Raw genomic sequence first — 20,290 nt, 5'->3', positions numbered from 1 at the left:
TTATGTCAACTACCAACTCTTCAAAAAGAAATGCCTTCTTCCAAACCTACAAAGAAGTTGAGCGAAATGATTTAAGAGCTCAGTGGTATTCTCATATGGAAGCCATAGAAGAAAATATACCATTCTTTGAATGGTTTGAAGAAAATATTTTGCAGATATGTACCTTGACTCAGAGGAGTTGGAAGACTACCAAAAGAGGCGAGGTGTATTCGAAACATCCTCCGTTAGAAGAAGTCGAATTCGACAACTACTACGGAGAAAAGGTCAAAGCTAGTCCTTTCAAAAATATTCCAGAAGGACTAGAAAAGGGTAATCCGACCCTAAAGGATATCAAGAATATCCAGCATCAAAATAATTACTCAAATAAGATTTTATCTACGATCGCTACTCAACTCGAGAGCATCGAGGAAAAAATCTCAAAGAAATTGGTACTCAGCAGGAACAAGCAAGCAGCTCTGTACCAAAAGTTGATGAGTCAATACCAATACTCCGACAGGCAAATCTCGAAATATTTACGAAAAGGATTTCAAAAGAGGAGGCTGCAATGGCCAAAATAGAGGAAAAATTGGACAGGATACTAAATCCCGCCATGACGCCTCAAGATTCATCTGTCAATGTCGTTAACAATGACGACGAGATCCAAGAATCTGAAGACGAGATTGCAAATGAGAAAGAAGAATCTTTCTACAACCGAATTGAAAGGATCTCTAGAAGGAGTCAAAATAATACCAGTAATCAGAAAAACTGGTATCCTCAACCGTCATTTCCGGATATCCAGTTCGAAGAAAAGACACTACAAACTCAAGCTCATTACGATGGTTTAGCAATCTATGAATGGAATATCGATGGATTGTCTGACTATCTGATAATGAATGTTGTCAATGAGATGATGATGGCCGCAGGCACGTATAAACTACAAGGCCATAAATCCGACCATCAAATAGCTCAAGTTTTGGTAATCGGATTTACCGGGCAACTCAAGGATTGGTGGGACAAATATCTCGACGAAACAACCCGCCAACAGATATTAAACCATTATGTCGTCAGGCCAATTACTCAAATCATCAAAGAGGAAGGTCCATCAACTAGGATCGAAGTACAACAAGAAAGGGTAGAGGATGCTGTCAACACCCTCGTATATACCCTCATAGAATTCTTCGTCGGCGACCCTCTGAAATACCAGGAGAGATCCGCCGAGATACTCATGAATCTGAAATGCCCTACCTTAGGTGATTTCAGGTGGTACAAAGACATGTATTTCAGCAAAGTTCTTATTAGAACAGATAGTTCGTTGGAATTCTAGAAAGAGAATTTCGTCAATGAACTACCAAAACACTTCTCAAGGAGGATCAAAGATGGTCTTAAGACAAAGTACAATGGAACAATTCCATGGCAAACTCTGTCATACGGATCCATAGCATCCTTCATCATAGAAGGACTCAGACTTTGTAATGAGTCAAAGATTCAAAACAAGCTCAATTCTTCAATATCAAACAGAAAAGAGCTTGGTAGATTTTGTGATCAATATGGATGCAAGGGGATAGAGGCTCCCTCAACCTCCAGACGAAAGAAGGTTAAGACGCATCCAAAACCTTATCATTCATACAGGCCTAGAAAAACATATCGGAATAAATCCGTGCAGTCTCAGAAGCCAACATATTCAAGAAGGAAGTATATTCCGACCAAAACCCATAAAGGAAAGAAAAAGCAAACTTGCTTCAAATGTCGTGAAGAAGGACACTATGCTAACAAGTGTCCAATCAGAGGAAAGATCAATGAGTTGGAGATAGATCAAGAGCTGAAAAATCAGCTATTACGACTGACCCTAACCGACTCAGAGCAATCAAGCGAGGGAGAAATCCTCGAACTCCAAGAAGAATCCGATTCATATTCCAGCACAGAATACGAATTAGAACAAGAAGGAAAAAGAACGTGCGAAGGATGCATAAATGTCCTTACTAAGGATCAAGAAATTCTACTCGAAGTAGTAGAAAAAGTTCAAGACCCAGAGATTCAACAGAAGATTGCTCAACGACTTAGAGATGCCATGACAATCTCTAAGCCACCTGAAAGGGAGGAGAAAAAATCCCTACAGACTCCAATCTGTTCTCCAGAGATTTGAAAAACCGAGGGAACTCACTACTCAAGATCTACAAAGGGAGATTAATAATCTCAAACAAGAGATACAAGCGTTGAGATCTGAAACCAGGTCAGAATCTTATACGCTTCGTCAAGAAATTCTCAATCTTCAGGAAAGGCTGCCTGCACAAAAAGAAACGGCGCAACCGAACCTGGATGAAGAGGATTTTCAAAGTTCCTTCGTTGGAGCCATCACCACTTCACAATTTCAAAAATGGTACGCTCTCGTTACCTTAAAAATTTATGATTTCAAAATCACGCTAAAGGCTCTCATAGATACTGGAGCCGATCAAAATTGCATTCAAGAAGCCTAATACCTACAAAGTATTTTGAAAAAACTACTGAGGGCCTTAGAGGTGCTAACAACAACAAACTCAAAATTAATTACAAGCTATCAAAAGTTCATGTCTGCAATGATGGAATTTGCTTCGTAAATTCCTTCCTTTTAGTAAAAGACTTAGGACAAGAACTAATCCTAGGTACTCCTTTCATTACTCAATTATATCCTTTTAGAATAACTGAAAAGAGGTTAGAATCAAGAGCCTTAGGAAAGAAAATAAAATTTAACTTTTTTTCCCATAAGGATTAGCGAAATAAATAACCTTCAAAAGAATACAATTATTCAATCAATAAATGTATTAAATTATAAAGAAAAACAAATTTTTTTTTTGAAAGAAGAAATTTCATTCAAAAGAATAGAAGAACAAATTCAAAATAAGACTGTGCAGTCTAAAATCAAAACTCTACAAACTCAATTAGAAAAAGAAGTTTGTTCAAATATCCCAAATGCCTTTTGGAATAGGAAACAACACAGTTGATCTTCCTTATATCAAAGGTTTCGAGGAGAAAAATATTCCTACGAAGGCCCGACCTATTCAAATGAATAGTGAATTGCTAACATTCTGCAAAGCAGAAATCAATGATCTTTTGCAGAAGGGTCTTATTAGACCATCAAAGAGCCCTTGGTCATGTGCGGCTTTTTACGTCAACAACCAGGCAGAAGAGGAACGTGGAGTCCCGCGACTGGTAATTAACTACAAACCCTTAAATAAGGTTTTGGAATGGATTAGATATCCAATTCCAAATAAATTAGATTTAATGCAAAGAATTTCAAATGCAAAAATATTTTCAAAATTTGACATGAAATCAGGATTTTGGCAAATCCAGATTTCAGAAAAGGACAAGTACAAAACGGTTTTTAATGTCCCTTTCGGACAATACGAATGGAACGTTATGCCATTTGGGCTAAAAAACGCTCCATCCGAATTTCAAAAGATTATGAATGATATTTTCAATCCTTTTCAAGACTTTTCAATTGTTTATATTGATGATGTTCTGATTTTTTCTCAAAACATCGATCAACACTTTAAGCATCTTCAAACATTTTTTACGACAATCAAAAGAAACGGTTTAGTTGTCTAAACCCAAGATTAAACTTTTTCAAACAAAAATCCGTTTTCTCGGATTTGAAATTCATTTGGGTCTAATTAAACCCATTCAAAGGTTCATTGAGTTTGCCTCAAACTTTCCAGACCAAATTACAAATAAGACCCAACTACAAAGATTTTTGGGATGTCTCAATTATGTGTCTGATTTCCTTCAAAATATCAGACCCATCTGCAAGCCACTTTTTGAGAGACTAAAAAAGAATCCAAAGCCCTGGACTGAAGAACACACCAAAACAGTCCAAAAAATCAAATCCCTTGTCAAGTCAATCCCGTGTTTATCGCTGATAAACCAAAGGGCTAGTTTAATAGTGGAGACCGACGCATCCGATATTGGATATGGAGGAATCCTAAAACAGTCCCTTTACAAGAAAGAATCCATTGTCCGTTTCCATTCGAGAATATGGAATTCTATTCAAAAAAATTATTCAACAGTAAAGAAAGAAATACTTTCAATAGTACTTTGTGTACAAAAATTTCAAAGTGATTTAATTAACCAGAATACGACGACCCGAAAATCGGCGAAGTCGTTAAAAAAGCCTATCCATCGGGATTCTTTTATATCCCAGAAGATCTTCATAAAACTAGAAGGTTTTATGAATTCATTCTAGTCGACACAAAGTCTGTCGAAATTACTCATATTCCGAGTCGCGATGATCCTTCGAAAATCGCGTATTCAAAATTAAAATTTTTTAAAGTCATGAATCCGACGTATTGGAATCAAGATCCATACACGGAAAAGACATTCTCAAAACCTTTTGTTCCTCATTCTTACTCATACAGAGACTATCAGATGGCATGGTTCAATGTCATTTGGTATCAAAACTACGAGCATTCGTGGTTCATTCAATTCTGCGAGAATGCTCATAAAATTCATTACCCATTTTGGTTCATCAAATGGTGGAAAATCTTTGGATCAGCCAAAGATATATTTCCAGTTCCAATACAAGAATCGTTCCACTATTTCATTCCAAATATATTCAAAATCCCATTTCCATTGACCATGCGTTTTTGCGTATATTTTCAAATTCCTTGGATTTTAACTTGGAATTTTCAAATTAAAGAGACCGAAGACCAAATAAAACAAGTCTTCAAAACTATCAAAATAAAATGGTGGGATAAATACACTTATACCCACGCAGACATCAAAGCAGTAAAGGTCTAGCTATCTGAGAATGGCCACCTTCAGGATTTATCCAAGAAGAAGACCTCCGAATTCCTTAATTCAAAGTCGAGGCTGCTCGCCGCATTAGCTCAGACAACTTCGGAAGCTGATTTTCAAAAGCTTCTTCAAGAAGCCACATCAGTCGGTTCGACATCTTCTCCTTCTATAATAGAGGAAGAAGATGAAGACACGATCTATGATCTCAATGATCCATTTTTGGATTCACAACCACCTTTGTAGATATCATCATCTCAATGACTGAATAGTCGTTAAACTAATTGTAAAAAAATAAAAAAAAATAAAAATAAATAAAAATAAAAAAAAATAAAAAATTCCAAATCCGACATATTCCATTCAATTTTCCTTCTTTTGACATCTTGTCTATTTTAATTTTTCTTATTATTATTGTACCTTTTCTTATTTCATCATTTCATAAAAGGTGATGAAATATTAATGTAACCAATAGAGAAATTAAAAGTATTTTGGAAAAGATGGTACAACCCAACAAGAAAGATTTGGTCGGTGAAACTTGATGATGCATTATGGGCATACCAGACAGCCTTCAAAACCCCTTTAGGAATGTCTCCTTACAAGCTAGTTTTTGGAAAGGCGTGTCATCTACCCCTAGAATTGGAACATAAAGCATTTTGGGCATTATAGAAGTTAAATTTTGACTATGCAACAGATGTAGACTTGAGGCGAATGCAATTAAATGAGTTGGAAGAATTCAGGCACATAGCCTACGAAAATGCTAAGATGTACAAAGAAAAAACAAAAATGTGCATGACAACAAAATTAAGCTCAAGGAATTCTACAAAGGACAAAGAGTGTTACTATTCAACTCAAGGCTGAAATTATTCTCTGGAAAACTAAAATCAAGATGGTCCGGTCCGTTTATAGTTGAAGAAGTCACTCCTTGGGGCAATAACGATAAAATATTGAGATGAAAGAGACCTTTCACAATGAATGGACAAAGACTCAAGCAGTATTTGGGTGGAGAAGTAAAAAGAGGCATTGCCTCTTTGAGCTTAAAAAACTGAAAAATAAAACATTTTGTGGCAAAAGAGAGCTGACAAGGAACGGTAACAGGTAACAAGCTCTCGGGAAGCCAAGTTAGTTTTCCTTCTCCTTTTATTTATGCAATTATAGTCGTTTTTAAATAGTTATCTTCACTTATCTTCGAATGATAGTTTTTTTTTAGATTTTAATTTACCTTTTTATCATGAATGACTCGCATGCCCCAAGGAAGTAGCCAAGTTTTGGTAGATGAATTAAGAGGACTCTGATGTGGTTAAAAATGTTAATTTCAAAGTAGTAAGGAGGTTAATTATACTTGTACATACTAGGTTGTGATAAGTGACAAAGTTATTCTCTTTCGGTGTATGCTGCCATAAAGTACTGTGTTCTCCCTCATTTGCATGAATTTGATCTAATTGTTGTGCACTTTCTCACGAAACCTCAAGTCAAAGCACCAACACGAAAGATGACAGCAATTTGCTGTCAAACAAGAAAAAGGAAAACTTGACAGCAGACTGCTGTTATACAAAATAGTACAGCAACCTGTTGTAAAAAAAAATTAAAAATTTATTACAGCAGTCTGTTGTATCATATAAAGCTGATATAGCATACTACTATATTAAAAAAAAAACGGAAAATTTTACTTCCACAAGGAGCTATCTTTTGTTTTATATAGAACCTACTTCCACAAGGAGATAACCCAACATTGCGAATTTACCTTCACACTTACAAGCAACCAAAGATAAAAATTCAGCTTGCAACCGACAATCATGGCACCAAGAACAAGAGGCAAAAAAATGGTGCGAGGGAAGGAAGAAGTGCAGCATGATGAATTATAAGAAATAAATCAAGATCTCTTCCTAATGGGCATCAGTTCGAAACGAAGAGAAAAGGGCAAGAATAAAATGGAGAACCTCCCAACACAAAAAGGAATAATCGCAAACGAGGAGGCATACAACAGGTATGAGCTCCTCAAGTCAATAGTAGTGTTGGTGGAAAAAAGGTTCCCAGCATTCTACCCTACATTTCTGGAATCCTTTCTTAACGCCATCAACGATCTAGGGTGGGAGATGTTCTGTCATAAAAGAAAACAAGCTATAGTGCCGATAGTGAAGGAGTTTTACGCACATATTTTTTAAGTGGAAGGGTACACAACATTAGTGAGAGGAAAAATAGTTGATTGGAGCCCTAAAGCCATCAACCAACTGTTTCACCTACCATCTTTTGAGCATGCCACCTTCAACGAAATGGTGCTAGCTTCATCGAATGATCAACTTGAGATGGCCTTGAAGATGGTAGCCATAAAAGGAACACGGTGGCAACTCTCGAGAGGAGTAGCAAGGACGATAATAGTAGCAGACCTCAACCCCGAAGCAAAAGTTTGGGCTGCCTTCGTAAAAACCAACTTACTACCCACTACACATGATACTACATTGTTAGCTGACAGAATTTTACTGGCGTATGCAATCATAATGAATTTGAGCATCGATGTGGGCAAGATTGTAGCAGATGAGATTGTCAAATGTGCAAGTAAGAAAGTGGGGAGGCTGTTTTTTCCACAGTTGATAACCATGCTGTGCCTGGAGGCTATAGTCCCTTTTGATGAGGAAGAAGAAAAACTTGAGGCAAGAAATTTGATGGACTACATAGAAACCCATAGGGATGGCACTAGCTTTGGTTAGAGGAGGGAAAGCAGAGCAACAGACGATATGGATCAAATGCTGAAACAGCAAGAGGCTTTACTCAATTGGTGCGAAAACATTGATGGGAGTTGCAAGGCATATTGGTCTTATGTCAAAAAGAGGGATGAGGAAATACATAAAGCCTTAAGAACCAAGTCCAAAAATTCAGCATTCCCAAGTTTTCCAAAAGAGATTTTTAAAGAGTGGAGCCGTAAAGAATCATCTAATATGGTAGAGGAGGAAGAGAACACTTCCTCTAACGATGCCTAAAATCAAGGAAATTCTCTGATCACACCCTTCATAACCTTGATGTCTGATTTAGAAGTATACATCCTTATGCTGTGTTTGTTTTTCTCGTGTTTGTTTTGTTGTGTTGACGTCATATAATTTTGAATCATGCACATGCATGCACATTAGAAACATGAAATGTTTTTTGGATGCACTTTTAGGAAGGGTAATAGATCATGCATTGTTTCATATGCAGTCATGATATTTTGTGCAAGAACCAGAGATGTATTGTTAAATACTTCAATATGATAGATAAAACAGTAAGGTGAGTGGTGTGTTTCTCTAGGAGGACGAAGGGGTTAAGGAAATTAGAGCTCCAATGGGACGGAGTATTCATCAAAATTGAGGATCAAATCTATAATAATCCACCTTAATTAGAAAGAATTCTCATAATTCATCCAACCTTTAGACCATTTTAACAACAAAAACAATAATCAAGAGCTTTTGCATCTCAATCTACTTTCAAGAATGATTCTATCACCCCATACAAAATGCAAAGCAAAAAAAAAAAAAAAATCCATACCCGTGACCACTCCTCTTTAACTTAAAGCTTGAACTCTTAATGCTAAAAAATTGGAAAGGAAACAAATTGTCTCAATTGCTCGTTGTCAAGCAATCTACATCGCCAATCAAGATGTCTGAATCAAAGGTAATTAGGATGTAAATGAAAAAAAAAACAAAAAAACAAAAAAAGCCTATCCTTATTGTTTAGGTGAGTTGCATCACAAAAGTAGTCACATTGAAAACTACAAGATGCTAGCAAGAGAGTTGAGCTAAGGGAGAATGAGTGCCTATATAGCCATCCTTTGAAGACTTGGGTGATTTGCACCACAAGTGGAGGCACCTAGAGAATAGGGGGATGACTTGAAGTATTCTTGGGAGAAAAAAAAATTGTGTCGTGATAAGAGAAAGTTAATGAAATAAATTATGAAGCCAAGACACAAAAGCAAAGGCAAAAGGAATGGTAATCATTTTAGTAGTGTTTTGGGGAATATGGTGGAAGTGAGGAATGTGTTATTTTTTTTCTTGTAAGATTTGGTGACAAGTGTAGGGTGAAATGTGGGGAAAAACTAATTTGAGGAAGGAATATAAAGAAGGTGGTATCATGCCTTTGATGAATACTCTACCAACATAAATATAAATAGAAGAAAAATTTTGTTAATGAGGAAAAAAAAAAGGAGTGGAGAGAAGGATTGCTCAAGGATGAGCAATCTTTAAGTTTGTGGTGTGATAACTCTTTAAAACTAGAGTCATATCAAGTCTTTTTGTATTTAATATGACACTTTTATTTACAATTTTCTCATTATTTACTGCATTTATTCTAACTAGCAAGCATGAAATCATTTATTGCGGTCCAACATGAAAAAATATATGATTTTGAATAAATCAATCTTAATTGTACATTTAATGGAGTTATGTGGTAAAATTGTAGACATTTATGCTGAACGGAGTAGCAAATCTAGAAATAAATGGGGGATGACATGAAAATTTTAAATCCACATCAATAGTATAAGTGGTCATTAATTACCTAATCAGAAACATACTATGTGAAAAACTTATTCCTTTTCAGCTCTAAAGGGGAACTCATGCTCAATATAAAAGGAAAAGAAAGACAAAAAGGAGGAGAGCCACACTTTGGGAGAAAAATCGATTTCCTTATTATATTTTCTTATTCCATCAATTTTACATGACTGAGATGCGGATTCCTTCGTTTAATTCAGTTTGTATGGAGAGCTAAACTTTATAGGCGAAGCGAGAGAGTTTTATATTGTTTAAGTATACGGTATGATTTTAGTTTATTAAAGAGTTGTTGTTAATGATTTACATGTGTGTTTATTTAGCTACTTTACATACATAATTATTCTTTTATTTGGGAGTAAAGAGGGAGCAATGAAATCCTCTTTAATACTCTAGTTCCATAACAAGGAGACTTGAAGGGTAATAGAAGAGTTAGGAATAACTCTTCTTCTAGAGCCTTGTTAATAGAAATTACAACGATTATGGAAATAATCATCATTCATGACCCTCGGAAGTGAGCTTGGGAATCTATTAAAAGGAACTAAAATATACCACAAAACTCAACAACTTATTTATTTAATCTCTCTGAGCCAAACCTTCTTCATTATAGTTGATTTTCTCATCATTTTCTGTTTTTCGACAGCAGTGACACTTTGTTTTAGTTTTGTTTAAGTAGTTAAAATCACCAACACCCATTTGAATGTTACCGAAAAACTCACTTAATTTCTAGCGATAAAATTAACTAAAAAGATAGGTTCCCTGTAGAATCGATAATTTACTTATTACTTGCTACTTGTGATAGTGTATACTTGCACTTATTCTTGTTAATTTTACATTATTTTATTATATACATCCACAAGCGATCACCTTGGTTGAAGTCACTCACAACAAGCTAATTCCAACGATTAAATACATCCTATAATAACTACATACAAACTTAGGAACCTTTCATAACATACCCTAGCTAAATCTCAGGCTATTTATCAAAATAAACTCCCAAAACAATCTGTCTTTGACGGTTATGAACTATATTGACCTGAAATGGTAAAACTAAGTGATATTGAGTCGATAAGCTGAGCCGCGGAAATTGACAGAACCGAGTCGACGTACCCGCCAAGTTGAGTCAAGAGTAAGCGTGTGGAGCTGAGAGCGAAACTGCAGGTGCACGTCTGTGTTGGGCCGAAACACACACAGCCCATTTTCGTCCATGGGCTGGTTTAGAGGCACCTGACCCGATTCCAATCCGTGTCTTCCTTACCCGCCAGAAAGCGAAACCCTAATTTCTGCCTCCCCGATTCCGACGACGCGCGACACCTTCACTTATTCTGACACCTTTTCGTCATCGACAACCCCCAGCGCAACTTCTTGCTTTTGCCGGTCATGCAGCGTCGTCGACACAAGCACGACGATCCCGACGTCTATATCTTACTGTCACTCGAAACCTTTCTTCGAAATAACAACACTAATGTTCCGAGAGGCCCTCAAAATACCCAATGAACCAACCCCTTGATTTCACTTCCGTTGCTCTTGATTTTTTCTGTTCTCCCAGACACACTTAGACAGTAACTTTGGGAGTAAAATCGTTTTTAAGGGAGGTATAAGGTTGGGCATACAATATAAAAGGAATCTCAAGACATTTCCCAATGTATTATAGGGTTTTATTAGGCAATAAATGTCCCATGGAAATCCGGTGATTTCCAGAGAGATTTTGTTTGACCATTTAATTATTTTTCTTATTTTATTTTATTTTATTTTATTTTCTTTTGTAGAAACTCGACCATTACAGATGTATAGGGTTGTGTCATAAATATGATTTAAAGATAGGGACCCCATGCATTTTGTATGTACATAAACATCGAGTTACTCCCTCATCTTGTATGATGAGTACTAAAAATGTAATAGCCCAAAAATAAATAAAGAAATAAACGAATAAAAATAATTATAAAAATAGTTAAAATTATAATAATAATAAAAAAAAATTAATTAATTAATCAAAAAAATAAAAAATAAATCTTTCCTCATTTCTCTCCACTAACCTCTCGTCCCTTCTCGTAAGATTTACTTAGAAAAAAAATGAGAATGACCTTTACCCAGTTGAGATTCACCCGAGATTTAGGTGAAGATATATCTGATAAAAAAAGGTATATATTAAATCTTTATTTTCTTTTATCCTATTTTTTAGAAATCACAACTAGATCTTCATTGAATTATTACAATGATCTGAGTTAGAAACTAAATGTCAATGAATCTAGTCAATCACGTCAGATTAGTAATGCTAGATTAAAATTTTCTCAGTAGCCAAGTGAATATATTAAAGATAGAATGACCCAGAAAACTTTTGAATAGGAAACACTTACATAAGGAAAGATTTGGAAACAGGGATCACTGTAAATTTGGAAGGCATGACAACAGAATTAAAAGGAAACAGAAAAAAAGAAGAAGATTAGAGAATTAAAAACCTCAAACTAAATAGAGAGGTAAACAGTAAATACAGAGAGTTTACAGAGAGTAGTAAAGCCTAGAATAACTTGAAAAAGCTGTATCTACCTTCTTATACAACAGTATGAAAAATAAGATTTTTAATAAAAATATAGTTATTGATATATAACATTTCAGACTTTTAACAATGGATCAATGTAAATTAGAGAAATAAAGTTGTAGAGTTCAAACCTGAAACTAATGCCATGGGCTCATATAGGTTGACTCGGATTTCAAAGGACGGGATCGAACTTTAATTAAAGATATATTCGTGACAACGACTTAAGCTGGCCAGGTAAGTGACCTTACTATCGGCATGGTTATATTTGATGTTGACACGTGCCTTGTGGTTCTGCACGTGTCATATATATTGATATGTGTGAATTGTCTGTGGATCGATATACTTCCTATATGTTATGTTATGTTATAATATGTGGTTTGTATGATAATAATTATGGTACGATGTGCTCAAGGATATGTTTGAGATAGGGTACGAGAAGGATGCACTAAACGAAATGTAACGATAGGAGTAAGATACGTTCATGAAATGTTAGAGTTAGGTTACATACCGGAGTGCTATGGATATGAGAGATTGATGAAAGAATACGGTTAGGTTATGGGTAGAAAGGGATAGGTTTGTGATAGATTGATAGAACGATAGCGTTAGGGTACGTTCTGTGACGATATGACTAAGGTACGTCACGTAATGATATGTCTGTGATAGGTATAAGAACATTAAGGCTATGGTAAGTTAGAGAACGATATGACTATGAAGTGTTTACATTATGACTTGGTTATGATATGATACATTGTATGCTAGATTATTATACTTACGTACGAAATCATGTGAACGTGAACGTATGTTATTTATGCTGCTTAGTTGATGTGATATGAATGCATGTGACGATGTGTGACCCTTGTATGAGTATTGAAATGTAACGGAATGAATTGTATGACATGAAATACAGTAAATTGCATGATACATAACCCCGCTAGGAATATGTATGATATGTAACGAAATGAGAATGAGAATGACACGTAAGCATGAAAACGTGACACGGGGTTATGTTCATTAAATGATGACTGTAGGACTAGTGAGACTTCATGCATATTGTGTGATCATGCATTTGGGGGGATACCCCTATTCCATCACGAGGGTACGGACGCGTACATCCAAATGGCAGGACAACGATCATTATGCCCTGCATAGCGCTGCCGTGACGATTTTAGTTTTAACGGGTCCCGGTGGGCCCCCAGAGCATGCCCACCAGCTAGGGACAGTGGCCCAGCGGTGTTTATAACGACAGAAAACATGTTTATAACGTAGACTTCATCTTAAAACATGTTTATAACGACAGAATGAAATAATAAATGAAATAAATAAGCATTAAAATTTAAAAACACCTCATTCAAACCTATCTCCTATTCTCTCACAAATGGGAGGCTCTGATACCATTTGAAAACTTATTATTTACATGAATACCTAGCATAATTAAATAATTTCTATCGGCATAATTTACCATAATAAGGAAGAAATTAAGATTTACAATCAATCCTAGGTAATTTACAAAATAAGGAAGAAATGAAAAGAAAGGTAGAAAGATAAGATAAGGATTGAAAAAGAGAAAATAAAATGAGAGAAATAAAATGGAAAAGAAATAAAGCTAAAGGAATAATGTCAGGAATAATGTCAGGATTGTAGATATTGTTTTTCACCCAGTGGTTGGGAATCCAAAAATGAATCATTGAGGCCGTAGATAGTGTCTTCTTTCTCTTCTACAATAGGAGGAGAAGATGTTGAATCGATGGATGTGGCTTCTTGAAGAAGCTTTAGGAAATCACCTTCTGAAGTTGTCCGTGCTAATGTTGCAAGTAGCATAGATTTTGAGTTGAAGAACTTAGATAACCGAACCTTCATAGACCTACGTGGGTATAAGTGTATTTATCTCAGTTTATTGTTTTGAAGATATGTTTTATTTGATCTTCATTTTCTATATTCCAAGTTAAAAGCGAGCTAGTTTGAAAGTATATACAAAGTGTTGGGATTTATGCCATAAATCCTCATAATTAATTATTTAGTTTTTAACAATAATTTTTATTATTTTATTTGTAATTTAATTGTTATCCATGGTAGGAAAATTCAAGGTTATTAATGTAATCTTGAATAGTATGTGGTTGACATAGAAGAGGATTGTGTTTAAGTAATAACCTAAAGAGCCTTATCCTGGTAACACTATTGATACGGCCCACTTTGTAATCGTTACAAATGATTTGATCCAAATCGTTCATGTGGAGACATGTAAGTGGGGGCATCCTATACAATGAGTTTGTATAAGACTGAACTAGAAATATTTAATCTCTCTTTATAAATCCGTTAATTGGGAAGATTAATATTTTACATGATGATCATATGCGACTCGATCTTAATCCCGAGTGAGTTATGAACTCCTACCTGTGAGGGCTTGTTCTATAATTTACATGGGTGAGAATGACTCTTTTAGCCGACTCAATATGCCTGCCATTTTGGAGAGTTAACCAAATAGAGAGTTAAGAACATAATATCATGAGATGTAATTCACTCATTTACATACAAGGAAAGTAGATGAGTTGTTATGTTAAGTACTGATTTTGGGACTTGAATAATGGGCCCCACCCTCTCATTGGCCCGAGAGGGACTTGGTTTATGATGTGATCGGTAGTACTTAAGGAGAAAGATGTAATTACAGAGGTAAAATGGACTTTTGACCCAATTGTAATTATGAACAACTCGTGAATGATCGACTTGCTTGTAATGATTATATCAATGGACATAACTTATCCTACCATGCATAATACTGCAACTCTAGGTCTATAGTAGGACTTATAGTTAATGAATGGAAATTTATTAATTAAAGAGTTAAATTAATTAATTTTGTATCATTCGAGCTTATTATCGGTAGGTCCATAAGGTCCCCTTTCTAGCTTATAGTAACACTAAAAGTTCAATTTATTTGAAAGAAAATTTGGAGGGTTCAAATTGATACTACATATATTAGATATATTAAATATAAAAGAAAAAATAAATTTAATTTGAAATGTCAAATTAATATTTAATATATTAAATATATTAAATAAATAGAAAAAAATATTTAATTTGAAGGGTTCAAATTAATATTTAATATATTAGATATATTAAAAAATATATATATATTTATTGTATTTGATACAATTAAATATTAAATTAATTAATATAATTTGATACATTTTAGAATTTGAATGAGATTCAAATTAGTTAAATATATATGAGGATATCTTATAATATCTAAATATGATTTGTATAAGGTATAATATCCAAATATATTAAATATGCAAATATTCTCCACGAGTCCCTATAAATAGGACCTTCCAGTTGAGCCAAAGATACACCAATCTCTCCCACTTTCTTTGGAGAATGAAATTACATGTCTAGAGAATTCTTGAAACTATTCTTCTCCAATTCTTTAGGGATTTTCTTTCAAGAGCCTCCACAAGCCTTGACCTTGCAAGCTAGGGTTTCTATAGGGTTTCTACAAAGGTAGAGTTTTTACTTTATATTTATTGCTTTTGTTTTAATCCATAATAAAAATCAAAACGGTTCCCAATGCTTCTGCTACGGATGAAGAGTTCATTTCCTCTATAAAGAGCATGGCAAAGGGGGAATGAGCAGCTGACTCTTGTATTAGGACAGAAAATATATAGTCCAAAGATATTCTAGATGAACCAAAATGGATAATTGATTTTATGGGCATTCATTCAAAATTGAATGAACTATGAGTGCTCGAAATTTTGATACCAATTAACATTAAACCATGTCATTTGATAATCTGTACAAGAGAATCAACGAGGAACAAAGTGTTTTGAAAAAGTTTTCTTCATGTATGAATCTTGATTCCAATACGTTCATGACTTTAAAAATTTTGAGTTTTGAATACGCCATTTTTTAAGGATTATCGTGATTCGAGATATGAGTAATTTCAACTAATTTTGTATCCACTAAATAAATTCATAGAATCTTCTGGTTTTATGAAAGTCTTCTGGGATAAAGAAGAATCCCGATGGATATGCTATTTTGACGATCTCACTTATTTTTTGGATCATCATACTCTAGCTCTACCAGAGCTTCTAGCAAGGATATGAGTTTTTGAAAATATGTTCTGATTTCAGGTATTGGAGAAAATCGAACGGAACAACTGCGTTCAAGTTGTTAAAGAAAACTCACAAATTTGTGAAATAAATCTCACACACACACTGACGATGGAAGAAGACAACGAACACTCTATTTATCTGAAAAACCTTCTTCTATTACTTGTTTGTTTGTTTTCTTTTTTTCTCCGTGTATAATAGAAAGTACATGTATTTATATGTATTTATAACCTCGTCTAAAACTAAATATAGCCATAATGATGACACTATCTCCTCGCCCATAAAATCAACTCTTTTCTGAAATAAATCTTGTCCTTTCATTTTCAACCCTTTTCTCCTCTTCTTTTTGAATTTAAAACCATTAAAATTAACCAAAAAATAACATTTAACGTTTATTCAATAAAACTTCCCCATAAACTCAAATGCTCCTGCGATCTGTTATGCCAATCATCTTCTTGTATTTTTCGAAAAATACTTTCGGTCGCGATTTTGTAAAGATATTCGCAACTTGATCCTGACTTGCCACATGCAGCAATTCCACACTTCCTTCCTTCACATGATTTCAGATAGAGTGAAAACAAACGTCAATGTGTTTGCTTCTTTCATGGTTCACTGTGTTCTTTGCCAACTCAATTGCTGATTTGTTGTCAACTTGAATCACGGTTGAATCTCGTTGCTTTAGTTCCATCTTGTTCAACAAATTTCTAAGCCATATCACATGACACACACGCCAAGATGCTGCCACATACTCAACTTCACACGTCGAGAGTGTCACGATCGGTTGTTTCTTTGAAAGCCAAGTAAAAGCTGTGTTGCCAATAAAGAATACATAACCCGATGTACTTTTTCGATCGTCTATGTCTCCGCACCAATCACCATCAGAGTAACCAACTAACTTGTAATCTTCTTGTAATAACTCATACAGCTGGCATTAAATGAGGAAAAGCTAGTTGTACCAATAAAAGGAATATATATATATATATATATATATATATATATGAAATATGAAAAGACAGAAATATGAAAAGGCATTGAGTAGTCGCCACCTACCCAAAACTTCTCTTTAACTCTTGTTGGTAAGAAGCCAATAAATTCGAGGGAGGGGGGTTGAACCAAGATGTTTTGAAATAAGAAGAAAAAAAAAGGGAACATTGGTAAGTGTCGAAGAAGCTGAAGAAGGGAAGAAAAGTCGGGGGAAGAAAGGAGTTGATTGTTGGATTTAACGAACTGTTGGAATAAATCGACTCGCTGTACCAAACCGCCCTGCCAGAACCGACCCGACCCGACCCAATTAGCATATTCCAATCCACTACCCAAAACCAGACCCGAAGGTATGCATGACCCACGGTTCTGAGGCCAATGCTCGCAAATTTGTATTATTTGAACTCGAATCCTACTCAACTTCTATAGTTTTGATATATTTTCTCAATGTAGGACCTAATTGTAGATCTTTGAACGAATTGAAAATTTGTTGAAGACCCGAAAGAAGCTCGGGAAGTCTACAACAAGTAAGTAACCGCATGGAACAAGTTCTAAGAAATGCTTGTAGGAGTCAGTTTGGAGTATGGGCAAATGATCTAGTATTATACTTAGGAGTTTGGTTAACATTAGTTTCATGTATAGTACTTCGATATCGTGAGTGTTTATACCTTGATTATAGTTAGGGTTATATAGCTTCCGCATACATTATTCTGAATTTCTCTGATAGGCGTTTGGGTTTATGTGTTTCCTAGGAAGTCGAGATAGATTGTTATTTCTTGATTTGCATGATAAGTATGATGTGAGCCTTGATACTTTGTTCTACTTTGTATTGGGGTGTGGATAGCCCATTATTGCACATTTGTGAATTGGAACATTTTGCTATGTGCTAGATATCGTGAATTATAAATTTTGTAGATTGTGAGTTACCGTCTTTTAGTTATCACCTATTGTGGATATGGGTGGCCTTAGCAAGTATCCTACTGTAGTACCATGTTAGGGGTGCCTAGCGGGGAGAGCCATGGCCTTTTACTAATCTAAACCCGAGGTGTAAGATAGGTAGTTTACTGACCCAGCCCGGCGGGGCGTAGTGGCAGTTTGTTATTGATTCTCAGGAACCAGTAGTTAAGGCCAGACACCACTAGGGGAAAATCCACTGATTTAAGCTCAGTAGATAGTTAGGTATGGAAGAAAATCCATATCAATAGAATCCATGGGGTCTTCTTTTGAGACCATAGTCGACTTTGCTAGAGATAGATTCGAGCATATAGCCAAAGTTTTTCGTGAACATAATTAAGTCCGATAAGAGCCTACAAGTAGGTTGCTTATTGAGTATTTTTATACTCATCCCATGTTGTTGCTATTTTTCAGGTGTTAAGTAGACCAATGTCGGTAGCGGGAACGTGTGGAGCTGTGCGGCTACAGTGGAGACCCTTAGATCGAGTCCTCTTTGTCCATGTCGTTTTAATGTCATTTTGATTTTTATTTTGGGAAAACTTATGCTATTTTGTAACTGATTTTCTTTTGATGTGTTTCCGCAGATCCCATTATGTTTTGGAACTATTCGGATTTTTAATGCTTATCAGGTAACTTTAATTTTATTGTGTCTTCCGTTTTATCAAATGAAAATGTTGTAAGGCTTTTTATCCTAGAGTCCACGTAGCGATTTGTGATTCGATGCATCGGAGAGCGGTCGTTACACTTCTGTTTTCGAGTAGAATAATCCAAGTGACACCGTTCCTTGGATGTACCGTAGGACTCGCTTCAACGCCTTCCAATGTGAATAAATCGGCTCCTCCGTGAATAGGCTTATAATGCCGACACTTAATGAAAGATCTAGCCTTGTGCATGTAAGATAGCGAAGGCTTCCTACCAAACTCCGGTACTTATTTGCATCTACTCGTTCTCCTTCATTGTACTTTGAGAGTTTTGCACCTAGTTCCATTCGTATTGATACTGGGTTGTAATTTTCCATCTTGTACTGCTTCAAGACCTCCTTTGTATATATCTCCTGTGATATAAAAATACCCTTCTCTCCTTGTTTGACCTCCAAACCAAGGAAAAACTTCAATTTTAGTACCTTCTTCTCTTCTCCAATTTTCATGTACCTGGGTGGCTGTTCGAGGTAGACATCTTTTTCAAGCACACCATTCAAGAATGCCGACTAGACATCCATTTAAAAAATCGGCCATTTGAATTGAGCCGCTTGAGAAATGAGCAATTAGATTGTCTTCATTCTTGCAATGGGAGCAAACACTTCGTCATAGTCGATTCCCGCTTTTTGCTTGTATCCTTTTACAACAAATCGCACCTTGTACTTGTTGGAAAATAAACTTAAATGTTTTTATTTTTTGTTTTTTGTTTTTCTTTAGTCAAAACGATTTAATTATGAGGGCATAATTATCTCTGGTATGGAGAGCAAATAAAGGAAAAATTTACTGAAGGGGAAATAAATTGGTGAAAAAAATGGTGGGTAGTTAAAGCCAACTTTGGCCTCATGAAATGTCATAAAAAGGCTTCATGTATTCAATGTAATAGTGCAGAGAGAAATAACTACAAGAAAGAGAAGAAAAACATTGACTGTCTGAATTGGTGTGTAATAACCTCTCGAGAATTTCTTTGTCTCCTTGTGTCTCTCTCTCCCTTTGCGCACCTCCTCTCTTAAAGTTTCGTGAGAGTTCTCTAAACGAGTTAGATTCAGAGCGAGCGTTTTACTTCAAGGTTGGTAGCGGAGCAACTTTAGCTTACTTCATCAAATTGGTATCAGAGCGATTTCAATTCCAACAAATTGGTATCAGAGCAGCGTTAGTTTCAACAAATTGGCATTAGAGCTGCATTCAACTTCTACAGTACCGCTCTATCATGCCTTGAGCATTCATCTTTTTCTTGAACACCCACTTCACACCAATGGGCTAACTTCCTTTCGGTAATTCTGTTAACTCCCATGTATTGTTGCGATGAATCGTTTTAATCTCCTCGTTCATGGCAGTTGCAACTTCTTGTCTCGCACTACCTCTTCAAAGCTGATATTTTCAGCATCTACCAAAAGACATACAAGGTGTACCTCATTTGTTGAATCATACAAGTCTCACAAACTTCGCATTTTGGGTTGTTGTGGTTCATCTTCATCATCGAAAATTTCTTTGTTTGATGGTGTACTTGTTGGTGCAACAACTGATGATTCTCCAACTTCGATATTGACTTCCATCAAATTGTTCCTGTCCCATTCGCTTGCTTCATTTACTCGCACATCATGACTCAGCACACTGTTTTGCTTATCAGGTCAAGTAGCTTATATCCTTTTGTCTTCTCATCATACCCAATAAAAATATACCTTTTGCTTTTGTCTTCAAGCTCCGTTCTTCGTTAATTTGGTACGTGAGCATAAGTCATACTATCGAACACTTTGAGATGAGAAA

General features: G+C 35.5%; 1 long non-coding RNA gene across 1 annotated transcript; it reads left to right on the top strand.

The window, feature by feature from the left end:
- Positions 1-16,989: 16,989 nt before the first annotated feature.
- LOC111438519 lies at positions 16,990-18,472 on the top strand. The gene is made up of 3 exons (XR_002709679.1): positions 16,990-17,224; positions 17,328-17,401; positions 18,243-18,472. It is a non-coding gene; the product is annotated as an uncharacterized LOC111438519 (long non-coding RNA).
- The last annotated feature ends 1,818 nt before the right edge of the window (positions 18,473-20,290 follow it).

This window comes from Cucurbita moschata, unplaced genomic scaffold, assembly GCF_002738365.1.
Source record: "Cucurbita moschata cultivar Rifu unplaced genomic scaffold, Cmos_1.0 Cmo_Scf00076, whole genome shotgun sequence".
Taxonomy (NCBI): domain Eukaryota; kingdom Viridiplantae; phylum Streptophyta; class Magnoliopsida; order Cucurbitales; family Cucurbitaceae; genus Cucurbita; species Cucurbita moschata.
The sequence above is the reverse complement of the archived record's forward strand: the minus strand, read 5'-3'. Positions and strand labels throughout refer to the sequence as shown.